The sequence below is a fragment of the Anser anser genome (genome assembly GCF_964211835.1).
Source record: "Anser anser genome assembly, chromosome: 8".
Taxonomy (NCBI): Eukaryota; Metazoa; Chordata; class Aves; order Anseriformes; family Anatidae; genus Anser; species Anser anser.
Window position 1 is genome coordinate 4,308,131 of NC_139728.1, and position 15,535 is coordinate 4,323,665.

Below are 15,535 nucleotides of genomic sequence, written 5' to 3' on the forward strand. Positions count from 1 at the left end.
TTTCCAAAATGATGTATGGCATTTTTCCATTATAATATTGATCAGAACAAAATATGTATTTATCACCTATATTCCACACATCTCTATTTCACTCATCTATTTGATTGGAAGAACAGGCAAATTCCAGATGGAGACAAATGAATCAACTCTCTTTGCAAACCTCCAGCCACTGACTACAGTCTCTTACATGATACAAAGACCAATATTGTACAAAAATTCAGTTCATAAAGAAGATTAAAATAGAACATGTTACAGACAAACTAAAAATAAATAAATAAATCTTTGGATGAACTATGGGAACAGAAGCTTCAAATCCCAAGAAACTACCACACATTCACTCCTGCAAGTCAAATTTTCAAGAAAATTATATATGACTAAACACTTGCAAAAAACAAGACAGGTTGTTTTGCATGCGTTCAATTAAACCAAAAAGACAAACAAAGAGAAATCCACCAATGCCTACAGAAGATGACAGACTGCAAAGCAAAGACACCAAACAAGGCACAACAGATTTGTCTTCCCTTTGACTTCTTTGATGTACAATGTATTCTAGAGTTACAGCTGATTCCCTGCTACCATGGGAATTCATGCCTTCTGTACAGCTGGTCTGTATGTAAGCTACTGAGAAGGATAACATGAAGACTCTGTATATCCATGCTATAGGTACATCTGAGAGCGCTGGAGTTTGAATCTCCATGTGTTTACGTGCAGGTTTACAGGAACCTTTTCCTACACACAGGAAAGCTCAGACTACACACTGTTTCCCTTTAGAAGGAAAATCAACTCTCTTGCATGCGAGCATTCACAAATAAGACAGTCTTCCGTAAGTCTTGAAACAATATAAGCTAAGTACAATCATAGACACTATGAAGGTGCAATGCACACAAATGTTACTACAGATCCAGCTCTCTTGCATACAGGAGCATAAAGCTAATCAGTAGCACATTCAGCGAACAAACCTCTGCTGGTAACATGTAACAAGACACAGATAAATAGCACTGCTTGAAATGCCAGGCAGATCATTTTCACTAAAACAAATGTTTCCCATTATTTCCATGCAGTATGCAAAAAAACATTTGAAGTAGTTTCATAAATAAATAAATAAATAAATAGAATTCTTAGCCTACATTAGAAGAAGAGCACAGATAAGAGTAATGAAAAAGGGGTCTAACTTCTAAAATTGTTTGTTTCTTTATTATGTATAATAAACACTTTTTGAAATTGCCACACCATTTTTGCTGTGCTTGCAGATCAGATAATGTATCATCACTCAGGTAATTTGCTAGCAAAGTTCAAAGACACAAGACTCAGTTTCTACTAGTCTGGTTTGAACTTTGTGCAATGAAGAAAAAAACAGAAACAAATGAACAACAAAAAACCCAAGCATCTCATTATCAGTTACAGGTCCCATTTAAGACAAAACCTGGATGAAAAACAAGCCCAAAGTCATTGAAAAGCCACATATTTAATCAAACAAGTTCTGGGCTGGAATCTAAGAATATTGTTAAGCAGAATTTTTGTTACCTAAAATGCATCAGTATGTTACTCGTAAATAAATCTTACTATATCAAATCTGATCCCATTAAAAATATTTATATAGTATTTTAATAATGCCCCTTTCTTTCTTGGTTAAGATTGATGAGGAAGTACTGTATGATGGTTATGAATATTACTCTGCATCTCCCTTCAGGCTGCTTTGATATTATCCACTAGTCTGTTTTGACAGACCTGTTGAAGATGTTAGAATAGGACCTGAAGTTGAAACACTTGATGCTTTTTTTTTTTCCTTCAAAAAGCTGCAACAGAGGCAGCTTTTGCTAAAAGTCTTACCAAAAGAGAGAAATGGATACCGCCTACAAATTTTTCTAGTCACTTAGATTTCAATTAAGTATTATATTACTAAACACATACAAGATAAGCACAGGAGAGAAATACATGGTTTCCTACTCTCCCATTCACTCTACTGGGACTTAAAGAGACCTATCTAGGGCCAAAGTGAACAAGACTTGAAGTACATGCTTAAAACATTTTGTGCACTTGGTAGAATGACCTTTTATAAAAATGTAGAAATACAAGTGACAACAGTCTACTGCTCCTTCCACCAACTCCTCCACCCTTGAGAGAGGATTATGTTTGATTTCAGCTTAGCATTGAGAAAGTAAAAGGGCAAGTCTTGGATACCCATTCAATGTGTAATTAGTATTAGAAAATTTAATTGAAGCAGGGTAACTGAAGCATTAAAAAACTGCTAGCAAAGATTTATTATTTTTTTAATCACTTCACCAAAAGTAACTGTAATTCATAATTTAGGCCTTAGTTGATACTTATTTCTGCATAACGATTCAAATGTGTTCTCTGAAAGCACTCTCTCTGAAGAAGTTATACTTAATTGCTTTCTTTCCCAAACTAGCATTGCCTGGTGCCACTGACACAGACTGGGTTAGACTGATCATTTATCCAAGCCATGTAGCAGAGAAAGTAAAGCTACAAACTATAACCAAGCTGAATGGCCAATCCTGCCTACAATTTTATTAAAACATCATGATGAAAGTTGCATGAATTCCCTCCCTTCAATATTGAGAAGTCTTATGTTCAGCAAAGAAATGCAATTCTCCTGAGTAAAGTTTACAGAAAAAAAAGCAAATGTGGTACATGGAGGCTAGGATTTTCCTCTAGCATGCTGTAGTCCAGCAAAAAATCAATCCAGAGCTTCAACTTTGATCTGTTTTTGTTGCATCTTCCAACTTTCTAATCCATCACAGAAAAGTATTATTTGTGTTTTTTTGTTTTGTTTTGAGCTTAATGTGGTTCATATTATATAAGTTTTCACTAGTGAGCTTTTAGAGAGTTTTAGTGTTAGTACCTTTAATTGTAATTTGTGAAATTTCAGAGTTACTGACAGAAAGCCATTTTTCATCTTAACAGAATCCTCAGGATTTTGGTTAATTTTTTTATCAATCAATATAGTTTTTTCGTATTTTATATTCAACATATAAAATTGAAAAAAAAGAAATACTGTTCCAACAGTCTTGCAAGAGAATACAATTTTAGTAAACCTAAACATTAAAATGGAAAATCGTGTGAGAGAGTAAAATTTTACAATTTTCATAGCTATTTATTTTTCAAGAAGGAAAAGGTACCAACTAGAAAGTTTAGAAATACCATATATGAAAAGTTTTAATTTAATACTTTTAAACTAATACAGCATTTATACTGCAATAGAAATGTGCCACCAAAAAAAAAAAAGACTTAAATGAACAAATAAATATAGGTAAAATATGTCTAGCAATGAGAAATCAGCAAGTCTGATTTCAAGTACTCTCCCAGATCTGGATGTTAGCCAAATACCAAACTGAATGGTGCGCTACCTTTCATAATGCTCCTCCTGACATAGCCTGGCATGTATAAACATTTTTTTCTAAGAAGCTTCATTTCTAAAAGATGCATGGATAGCTGAGATTTCTGATATTTTGACATTGTTAATACATAGGTAATCGCTATGATAAAACCCTAAAGACATCAAAGAATTTAGAGCAGCATAACTTGAAGACCTAGCAGGCTTGCCTTTCCAAAGAGAAATCCTGGGCATGGTAAAGTCAGCATGACAAGCATCCAGAAGATCTGAATTTCACCCTTACTGCTTGAAAGTTTTGCAATACTGAGCATCCAAAGCATGATATTTTTTATTTTCAAAATTAAATCAGTCACTACAATCAATTTAAGAAAAACATAGGTTTTTGTTGTTGTTGTTTGTTTGTTTGGATTTGTTATTTTTCACGACACTTATCTTCGGACTTTTTCCAGACTTTTACTGAGACACCAGTCTTTCCACTGTCTTGTTACAGTTGTGGATCAAGTCTTCTGAGACCTAAGTATTATTGTAGTGCAACTAAAATGCATGACCTATGAATACCATAATATCACCAAAATATGTAGGAACTGTTTAGAGTAACTCTGCAATACCTAACAAGTGATACAAATTCATTTTCAGCATAAAAGAATTCAGAACACAACTGCAGCTCTCAGAAGTTAAGATGTTAAACAGAAGTGGAGTGCAGAAAATATTCTGGAAATATTTATCACTATCTCTAAGGTAAAGAGAATAGGACAGTGAAATTAAGTCATAAGAACAGGTCACAGCCAATAGATTGAGAAGAATTCTACAAGAGGGAGTCAAATGGAAAGATCAAGCTGTTGTTTAGTAAACACAGAATAACCAACGAGGGAAATATATTAAATTTGAAATGTCACCATTTTCAGTGTCTGAATCACCTCCCAATCCCACAAATACAATCTCCTCAAAAAGGCTAAATAAATTAGAAATCTGAACTAATAAAATCTTCTATGGTATATTGATGTATTCATTTATTTTCACCTAACTGAAAATTTTGAACCACAGTTTACCACAGATAAACTGAATGATGCTGAACATCACAGAATATTCAGAGATGATTATTCAAGTTTCTAAAGGATGCTTTTTAACTTCTAAGGTAGATTCCATATAGATCTCTTAAATTGTAGACAGGTTAGAAGTGTACCAACTGAGCATATTTCCCAGACCACTACAAATTTCATACTTGAACTATATATAACTAGCATCAATACAAAGTCTTATTTTGTATTATTGACATTTGGTGTGCATAAGCATCGAAAAAATGCCCAGTTTAACATAGTTTCCTTTTTAGATATTTATTCTTCCACGTCTCAGCAAGCTGTATATCCACTGTTGGCTCTCTTAATAGCAGTGGCTGGATTACACCCTGCAGGTTTATCATCTCCATCTATCATTTGTTCTCCCAGGAAACAAAATACTATATTGTCGCACTGATACAAGAAAGAATCATACCTCCGTGTCAGTTTACAGCTTGTCTTTGAAGGCAACACCACATTAACAAGTCAACAACACTCAGCACATGTACAACTGTAAATGAGAAAAACAACTGTTAGTGTGCAGCCTTTTTCCTACAGAAAGGGATCTTTCAGCTTTTAACTTCCCACTCAGCAGAGATAATAAGACCTTAAAATAACTCTACTAAAGCTATCTACAAAAGCAGTTCCTGACCAGCTTCAGGAGTCATTTTAGTACAAGAAAGGATAAATTATTTGAAAGAGAACTAGTCTGCCTCATTCCAAAACAATGCACAAGAAATAACAAGTTGTCATTATGGGTGTATATACATTGAAACGCATAAATTTCTCTGTAAGTTCCCCTTTGCCCAATTTGAACTTTCATATGTTACACAAAAAGATTGACAAAAATATAATAAAAATAAAAAACACAAGTTGCTTATTTTGGAAATAAAGTTTGAAGAAGAAGAAAATCTTGCACCAAACCTCAGTAGATGAGATGAGTAGCCTCAGGTGAGATGGCTACCTGTTATTAGTAATTAACCTAACAGTGTATATTGTTGCATAACATAATGTACACACACACACAGAATGATTAATCTCTATGCACATCCCTATATATTTTAACTTTAAACCCAACATTTCATTAAGCATAGAAGACAGTGAGAATGATCGTTCCAAAGTCTTAGAAAAACAAAGGCAAAGGTTGACCAAACACTATCACTGAACTGTCAGTGCCAGGCTTGGATATGTCCACAGATCTCACTGAGGAGCTGGTCAGCTACACACTGCACTACCATGCACAGAAGAGAGCAAAGCAGCACAGAATTTACCTTGTTCTCATCCAGACGAGAAACATTTGATAACTGATGGAAAAATTACAGACGATCAACCACAACTTAGTAGTTTTACAGTCAGAAGGGCAGGTTTATGCTGTATTCATAAAAGGTCTGGCATGCCCTGGCTCCAGCTCAAGTTATGCAAATCCCGGAAGATGGATCTGCAGAGGTTTTGTGCAAATTTCACTGGAATTCAAGTTTGTGTAATTCCAAGCTCTGCTCACTGAGCTCTGTTTTCTGCTTGTTGGAACTGGCTGAGTGGTTCATAGCAAAGAATTTCTTCACAGGCATGGTTACTTAATTTCCTTGGGTACTTAGAATTTATACATAAATTTTTACCATAGGCACACATGTTTACTTATATACCACATACATGCATGCAAAGGCAAAACTGTGAGCATTTAATATTGTCAATATTTACAGGAACCCAGGTAATTCACAGGAAACTAGGTTTTTTTTTTTGCTACTGATGAAAAAGGCATGCCAAAGTTTGTGCTCCAAGCATTGATCTTCTTAGAATTACTGCCATGAACACTTGCATACAGGAATTTAAAATACCAGAATTCTGTCAACCATGCGACTGAAAAAATAGATTTCCATCAACAGCTGAACTTAATTTTTACATTGATTTCAGCTACATAACATGACATAATATTCACACTGCTTTAGCTAACATATCTATTCACACTTGTGGTCAATCCAGTGACACTGTCAGTCCACACAAACCAGCTGTGACTGAGCTGCACCATGTCCAAAACCTTCCCAACCTACTGGCAATGGGGTAACTTGTAAATTGCAAGCCCAAGAGCCCTTGCAACAGGTGGCAAAATTCGCTCCCTTGGTAGCCTGATGTGCTAATTCCAATTTCAGACAAGTCTGGGGAGAAAATCACTGAGTAGCATCCATGTTGAAAGTATTCCCTCCAGCAAGAAGTTGGTGTTACCGTCTGTGATGAAAACACAGGTGAAGCCATAGGGATGAGTAAAGTTGAGAACAAAGAGTAGACAGAAAAGTTTTTGGTTTGGGTTTTCTGGTTTTGCTTTCTGTGTTTAAACAGGACTATTAACTCTAATATGTCTGATGCTTCGATCTTCCTTTTGCTCTTCCCTGAACAAACAATAAAAATGCACTTCCTTAGAAGAACGTACTCTCACTGGAGCTAGAGTATATTTTGTCCCTTTTGGGCCTTGGCTGAGGAGCAGAAGTTTGTGAGCTGACATCTTAACAGTGCAACTTCACACTAAATAAACTACTTGTCAAAAGAATGCTGAAAATTAATGCAGCAGGTAACCAATAAACTTGGGAAATGCTTCAGCTGGAGATTAAATATGCCAGTTGCAACTCCCTGTGAGCCACTGGCAGAATATTTGAGCCCTGCGAAGTTTTGAAGTCAGCAGGAAACAGGAATCCACCTAGCACATACACAGCACATTACCCTGACTATTAGCACAACAGCAGGGATAAAAAGAACAACAAAACACTCAAAATCTGCCTCAGTGTCCCTCCAGCAGGTTGACTACTACATTAGGTTACTACCCATTTTGGAGTAGTGCTTGTACAAAAGAGACTTGATCTGTAGCTCCCAGGGCCACAGATATGTATTTGTTTTGAAGCAATGGCTGAAAATAAAGATCCTTAGAATCTTACTTTGATAGTTCTAGTGTCTGCTCTTTTTGCTGTTGTAGTGGGTTTTTTTTGTTTGTTTTTGTGTTTGTTTGTTTGTTTGTTTTTCCCCACCTTCCAGGGCATTTTAGAGTGGTTGTGTTCCTGCAAAATGTTTGAGATTTGCAAAGTGTTAGGAAAAAAAAAATCTTCAACTTGCACAATATTTTTAGTTCCACAACAATAGTTCCAACGATAATATTGAACTATATGTTCCATAACATGTTTGAGTATAGCAACTTAATTAAGAAACTAATCTTGCTTCAGTCATTCAGATATGTACTAAAACTGGAACGACAAATCATCTAACCAGGAATGAATAGCTGGAGAAGAAAAAAAAAAAAAAGAAGAGCCGTTTTACATATAAAAGACATCCCAGGCAACAGGGGCAATTCTCTGTAGAACATAGTGACTGTTGGCAATTTCACCTAGAATGGTTCTTTGAACATCAGTCCACAATGTGATTGTAATATAGGATTTTCTAGTTAATATGGTTCATTTTTTCCTCCTTAATTCTTCCATAGGTATGTTTCCAACTGACTTTTAGATAGAATCTGACTGCCTCAAGGGAGAGTTTTCTCACTTACACAGCTCTTCATTTCTGCCATATTTTTAGCTTTTCTGTAAAGATTATGTCTGCAAATATCATGTCCTTTATACTGCACAATGAACAACTTCTGAAAGGAAAATGGCGAAATGGAAACATATTTCATACAGATCCAAATTTAACAAGGTATTTTAGGGAAAGAAGTCTTTATTTATTTATTTATTTATTTATTTTTAAGGAATACTCAATTTACAATTTTTCTTTGGGAATACAGGGAAAACAGCAAAAGGCTATCCTGGCAACTTCAAATTACATCATAGTTAGGGCAAGAAGAGTTCTTCAAGAATCCAGGAACGTTCCCTACCCTTTGATTACGAAACCTCATTATGCTATAGTAGGAAAATGAATTTATATTAGGAGGCTGTAATAGTCTGAGAGCCATGGAATTTGGTTCAGTTAATGATGGCCTTTATAAAGACATAAAACCAAGTTCCACTAAATAAAGAGTCTGGAATTGTGATCCAAGGTGAAAACAATATGGTCTTACAACAAGATTTGCATGTAAATCTCATTATAAAACCCACTAGTATTAATTATCTTTTTTGTTGTTGTTGTTAATTTTATTTTCCTTTTTAACATAAATACTGCAAACAGTCTTCAAAAATTAACTGCAGTCAAGATACGAAGCATTTTTCACTTGTAAAGATTCTCAGCTATTAATTCTGTTTATTTTTATTTGTTTGCATAGAAATGCTACCTCAAACTGATTTTAGCAGAGTTTAAGTTAAAACGTATTAGAAAAAAAAAAAAAGACTACAGAAAATTTGTGTATTTGCCTATATAAAAAAGTATTACGTTTTATCATTGTTTTGAATCAACATTAATGAAAGGCAGGATATTTGACAGAGAAATTCTACTCTATTATAAACACTGCTCCAAATTTTTAACAACTCTTTGCAGATCTTGGTAGCTATATGCACTGTATATTTTGTTTTCAATGGACTAGTATTTGTGTTTCATTGACATAGCTGAAAAGGTCTTTCCTTTATTTCCCTTTAAACTGTCAATGTAGTCCACACACTTGATCTGAAAAAAAGTCTCTATTTTACCCTGAGCAAGAAGCTGCTGGGACAGAATACATAGACAGGAAGGCAGGAAGTTTTGAAAAGGTTTTCCTTTTCAAAGGAAAACTATCAAACACATACTGAAATGACATTTCACCAAAAGACACTAAAAATTGTTTTCAACTAGTATCAATTTGTTTAAACACATCACCAGAATGCAGGTTTAAAGTTACAGTTATGTAGTACAAGTGCTCACAAGAAACATTTTCAATTCCTTGTGTTTCTGGCTAAGTTACATGTCACATCCATTTACAAAATGTAAGTCTTCCATCTTGTCACACAAAGCAGGACAGAATGACCTTTTAAAATCAGCTTTCCCAAAACAAAAAGAACATAGCAGTGACCTTGCATTATTTAACCTATTTTGCCATTCACTGGATAAAAATTAGCACTCCAGGGTATCAATTCTGAGAGTCTAAAGTGCTAATGCTTGCCATTGCCAATCGAGAAAAAGGAACTCCTTATAGTCTACCTTCATTAGGAAATCCTAACAGATCTTCTGTTTCTGAAATAAGACACATTAATTCCTGCAGAGGTACATACAGTATTTCACAAAATAGCCTCACAAGGATGCATAGTACATAATACAAAGAAGGTCCATCAACTTAAAACAAAATTCATTCACAGTAAATTTTTGTGTGTCTGATCACTAGAGAGTGCACATTTTTTTTCCTTTTGCTACATAAAAGGATGAGGGAACTTTGACCTGCTGCTATTCAAATCATTCCATGTTTCCTAAAGCATCCAGACATCACAGCAAGAGTAAAGAAATTTCATACAGTATCCCAAGATTAAGAATGAGAGGGATTTTCAAAACCAAAGATTTCTAATGCATGTTCTGTTTTCCAGTTTCACAACTGTGAGCCTGTGCAGCTGAAAAGAGCAAAACTGGCGCACTACATCACAAAAAGGCACCCTGCTCTCCAACAGCCACTGAAAACACAAACGTTACACATTCCTTGAAAGAGACTTCCTGCTAGATGTGGGAGAGGGGAGGGAAAAAAAGAGTTTTAGTAAATATGTAACAATTTCACATCTTTGAGATTTCAGTTATTCCCTTCAGGTTGAATGAAACCATTGAACAGATCCAGAAATTATCAGGAAGCAACAGAGACATGCACCGCATCACAACTGCAATCCCCTACTCTCCCTCAGAAACAAAACCAAAACCCAATACGCAAAGCTTATCCTACTCAGAGCTTTCTAAACAAAAGGAAGTGCATCAGAGAGACCACAGGGTTCAGTATGGGCCCACAGCCATTTTCATATGCATGTGGCTCAGCAGCTGTGCTTAGTGCTAAGTGACCATCACCCTGTGATATTCTAGCTGCAGGCATACATTTAATGACCGCTACTAATACAGTATACAACAGTACTACCTTTAAATGGTCTTTTTTTTTTTCACTGTAACAAAATGACTCCGCTCTTTCTCATGACACTATCAATTAATACATTTCAAGTGAAATTACAGATTTTAAAGTATCATTGATTTAATACAAGCTGAAATACAATCCACATCTCATGTATCAAAAATGACATATAAGAACAGCAACAGTGCCATACAATAAGCAATGAATGGATATTAACTATTTTCAGCTGAGAACAGACTCAACCTTCCTCTAAAAGAATACTAGGAGGTGCTCCTTCCGGTTAATAAACCATATATTAACTGAACAATACTAGCAGCCAAGTAATTCATGTTACCAACTTGATGGCATCCCTTAAAGCAGACAAACTAATATTCCAGCTACCTCTAAGCACAGCAGTACCAACCAACAGTAGTAACAACAGCTATTCAGGTTCCCACAGTGTTTGTATCACTGTGGAGTTTTATCACCTTTTCCCATTATTCTCGGGAATAGCAACTATTAGGACCAAACTCCAAAACAGATTAATACGCTGAGATATTAATCAACAGCAGTAAGAGTGTAGATCATGTCAACTTCCTGCTTAATTGAAAAAAGTTTTTTAAAATTTCTTACATAAGATATCTATGTATGAATGGTGAGAGGAAGAAAATGTAGAAACTCAAAGAAAAATGAAGAGTAAGGTAATTAAACATAAAAGGAAAAGCAATTGCCATGCTTACTTTTAAAAGTGCTTGTTTTTTTTACTTTTTTTCCCCTTATACTTTAGAAAATTATTCTAAAATGCCTGAATTAAATTAAAAAAACCCTTATATTTCAATAAATTTGAGGATTGGGGATTTAAAATTCATTAGTTTAAACTGGAAAGATATTAAAGTTTAACTGGAAAGATATTTTTTTTCTTACCACTGACATAAATGTCATGGCATAAACACTGACATCCATTCTTATCATGCCATAAATTCATGCTGTCCTCATATAAGAATAAGGCTACATTTATAATTTCATTTTCTGTTGGGGCTTTTTTTTATTTTTTAATCCATTTTTAACCGAGTGGTACCTGTTTCTATTCTAGAAAGTCCATAAGACTTTGGTTTGGTTCAAGACAATAAAGAAACACAGCAGTTGGCATTATTTTAATTAAACTTTAAGATGTGGATTTAGGTCAGGAAATAAATGTTTCAGTTAATCTTACAGTGATACCAATTAAGTTTGCTGGTATTCTACCTTTTCGGTGTGATTAATCCACACTATATCAGGTGGCAGAGTAAGTTGCAATAAAAGCAATGTCAGAATTAAAAGTACAAATTGAAATGCTTCTTGCTAATCTATTTACTTGAATACAAAATCAAATAATCTCTATGAACATCAGAAAAAAATGCACATACAACAGTAAGTACAACTCCAGTTTTAATGATGTCACTTCTTTCTTCTAACTCAAAAAAAAAAAAAAAGAAATTAATTGGCTTAAATTCAAGCATCTCTAAATGAATTAAAAACCTCACAGCAGTCAAAATTTTGTAAAATTGTTCAAAAGTCCATGGAACAAAAAGTTAAATAGAATACTAAGTAGGATAAGATGTAATGAAGCCTGTTGACTTTTTTGAGCTAGAGCACATTGCATTGTTCTTTCACTGAATATGTAGATTCCCTAAGGAACTGAGTGTCTGGTCAAAGAGACTGATTTGATCAACTACTATAGAAAACCATGAGCTGCACTCACAGTTGTTTCACTTCCCAAATTCCATCTCATGGAACATATATTTGAATGGAACACTTGGCAGAAATCTTCCAAGAGTATCCCATAATAGAATCATAGAATATCCCAAGTTGGAAGGGACCCACGAGGATCACTGAGTCCAAAACCTGGCTCCACACTGGACCACCCAAAATATCAGACCATGTGCCTGACAGCACTGTCCAAATGCTTCTTGAATTCCATCAGGCTTGGAGCCATGACCTCCCCTGGGGAGCCTGTTCCAGTGCCCAAACACCCTCTTGGTGAAGAAACTTCTGATATCCAGTCTGAACTTACCCTGATACAGCTTCATGCCATTCCCTTAGGTGCTGCAGAGACAGGTGTTCTCTTTTTGCGTCTCTGAAATACCTATTCAGCAGTGCTGTAAAATACTAAACAGCAAATGGGTTTCCTTTTAGTAAATGGTCATTTAGAGTTTACTCTAGTCTTTTACATATGTGGACTTCAAAGTTCCCTTGAACTGCAGAACAGAGAAGAAAAAACTTATCAGTGGTGGTGTGATTTCATGCTAAGATGATGCCCCTGATCCTATAAGCAAGAACATCCACTCCCCACTTACCTCATTGCATGAGAAGAGATAATTTTTCCAGAAAGTTAACGAATATGAATAAAATCCACTTTCCATCCATTAATACCATTCACAGCTGCCTCACATTACTAAATTAATGTTTACACAGAATCAAAATCTGTTGTGATTAAATACCCTTGGCATTCATGCTCTACTTTAAGCTAGAAATATTTCCATTGGATAATAAACGCACTGGCACAGTGTGTAAAGAAAACTGAAATGGGGGCAGGATGGGGGAATTGGGAACAAACATAATAATTTCAACATCATCTTTTAACAGAATGGATTTTGAAACTAAACGGGTGACTTTTAAGTTGTCCTAGTGTTACTGTGAGTATTTGCATAATATCAGGTGGACGCTTTCTAGGGATGCAGAAAAACCTCCTTGACCTTTAGCAAAATTTTAAATTCTGCAGACATGCTCACTCTGTAGTGTTCTATGGCTCATATGATACTTAAGCAGATATAACTGAAAAGGCATAATTTTATCTGCTGAATTTAATTTGAGCCTCTAGTACTATAAACAGGAAAAAATCCTGATCCAGTATTATTTAATATGAGTAAATCTCAGGTTTATTTAGACATACTTAGGAGGCTTAGCATTGTTATTAGTAGTCTAAAAACTAATTTCCAATACCAATTTACTTTAACACCCAGGAGCCTTGCAGTCTGCAGTGCATTTATTCCTGCAGCTAACTCTCATTAAAGTTACTGCCCCTTTGAAAGCACACACTCAAAGAGAGTTAAAAATGCACACACAAATGATCCCCTTCACAATATATCACCTTCAACAGATTGAAAAACTCTGGAACAAGTTTTGCAAGAAAAAAGAATTAAAAACTGGTTGAAACTGGAAAACAAGATCTAACACAGCATGATTTTGCCAGATATGGATCACACTTGTCTAACCTGATAGCTTTTCTTCAATAGATTTTCAATATAACATAAGTGAAGTACAAAGAAAAGCTTATCTAACAGGATTTCAGATCAGCATTACAGATGGTGTCACATTAGAGGTAGTAGTAAAGACAGAAAATGAGGATTAGCAGCAGAATTTAAAACATGTAAGAAATTAAGGACTATAAAGGAGATAGAAAATGACAGCAGTGAAAGGGAACACACCGAGTAAGAGACAGGGATTTCAAAACTCTTCGAGGATTATTCTTGTGAAGTATTTTATTTAGTACTCTCATCAATGATGTGGACATAAATAGGAGCAAGCAAATGACACAGTACCTTTAATAAACAGGAAGATGAAGTTATCAGTCAGAGAGATGGAAATCTTTAAGACAGCAGTAGAAGCAGCAAAATTCAGTAGTATAAAAGGCAGGTCATTTATCTGACTAACTTGGAATTCACATATGGAAAGCATCTGAAGAAATGATGTAGAGGAAAGAAAAGTTGATACTGAAAGACTGTGACCTATCAAAGTGGTATAGCTGCAAGAGAACCTAATATGACCCTAAGATACGTCAAGCAAGAAAAATGAAAAAATTGTAAAAGGCATTCTCTGGATCCATGTTCATCATGTTCATTGACTGTCTTGAGGAAAGAGTTATTTAAACCAGAATTGGTAAAGAAAAGGACTGAGAGATTGAACAGGAAAACAAAAGAGCTGACAAGGTTTTGTTTTGTTTTCCTTGTGGGGATGGAGAGGGTAAGCAGGGGGACAGGATGTTTTTTAAACCAATCTAGAAGTACTACAACTAGAGCCAAAGGATACACTATTCTAAAGAGTTTTGATGCTAAAGGTCTGTGTTGACAAAATAAATAAACACACAGGTATGAGCTGTTTATGAGTAAATTTAGGCTAGAAATAAGAAAAATCCTAACCATTAAAACAAAGATGTCTTCCACATTTTTCCTGACCGCTTTGAACATAAAACTCATTAAATTAATGAAAGGAATTACGTGAGGTGGAATTTGCAGGATTAGGGGACTAAGCTTGATGACGTAAAAGGTTCCTTCCAGTTCCACATATCCATCACCTTATAACACATCAGGTGAAACTAACAACTCCTTTTTACTCCTAGAAACCAGAAGCAGCATATATAACGGATTTACATTTAAAACCTGTCTTCTGGAATAGAGGTCAATCATTCTGAGGTCCAAAAGAGTGACCTCAGGGGAAAAACTTGCAATGACACATATGTAAAACACTGTTCAGACACAACCCTTTTGAATCAGTTCCATATTTTCAGCGTATCAGTTCCTCATTATTTTGAGACTATTTGTAGACAACTATGTCAAGAAATAGTCATGGCAAATGCAAAATATAACTTTTCCTGATGAGTGGCTGACCTAAAACTACATTGTCTTTAACATACTGAGCATTCCTTGTTCACAACTCATTATCTACAATATATTCCAAAATGTCAAGTAAATGCAGTAAAAACAATGAATTAGTGGTCTTGCCCTACACAAAGGAAGATGCTGGAGATAGATTTGCAACACTGTGTATAAATATTATCACTTAGCAGTAATCCCTGGAGTATAAATTAATGCTTTTAAAATGGATATGTCACCTGTTTATTTAAGGGAAAAATAGATACCAAAAAGAAATTATCTTCTCCCATCCTTGTTTCCTACCACTATTTCATTCTTTAAATCTTAGCCTTCTCTTCTGCTATTTACACGTCCTGTTTTTTATAGCTCTCTTTCTTCTATTCCACTTTGCCTTTATGCATGCAGTGTTGGACAGCATGAGGAAGCCCTTAGCCCCCTGAAAGCTCTTCCCCTTCTACTGGTACTTATCTAGACCCACTGTAGTGTTACTTCTGCTGTTACCATATACACAAACACATATATACATCACTTCAGT

At 35.1% G+C, this 15,535-nt stretch overlaps 1 protein-coding gene across 6 annotated transcripts in view; it reads right to left on the reverse strand.

The window, feature by feature from the left end:
• LOC310903460 (uncharacterized protein) overlaps window positions 1-15,535 on the reverse strand; it is a 490,104-nt gene that overhangs the window by 297,696 nt on the left and 176,873 nt on the right. For 3 of the 6 annotated variants that reach the window (XM_083846779.1, XM_083846778.1, XM_083846777.1), the window contains exon 3: window positions 4,847-4,921. The exons of the other annotated variants lie outside the window; for them this stretch is intronic. The gene's annotated coding sequence lies outside the window, so the exon portion shown is untranslated. The remainder of the gene's footprint in view (window positions 1-4,846; window positions 4,922-15,535) is intronic. 6 annotated transcript variants of the gene reach the window in all.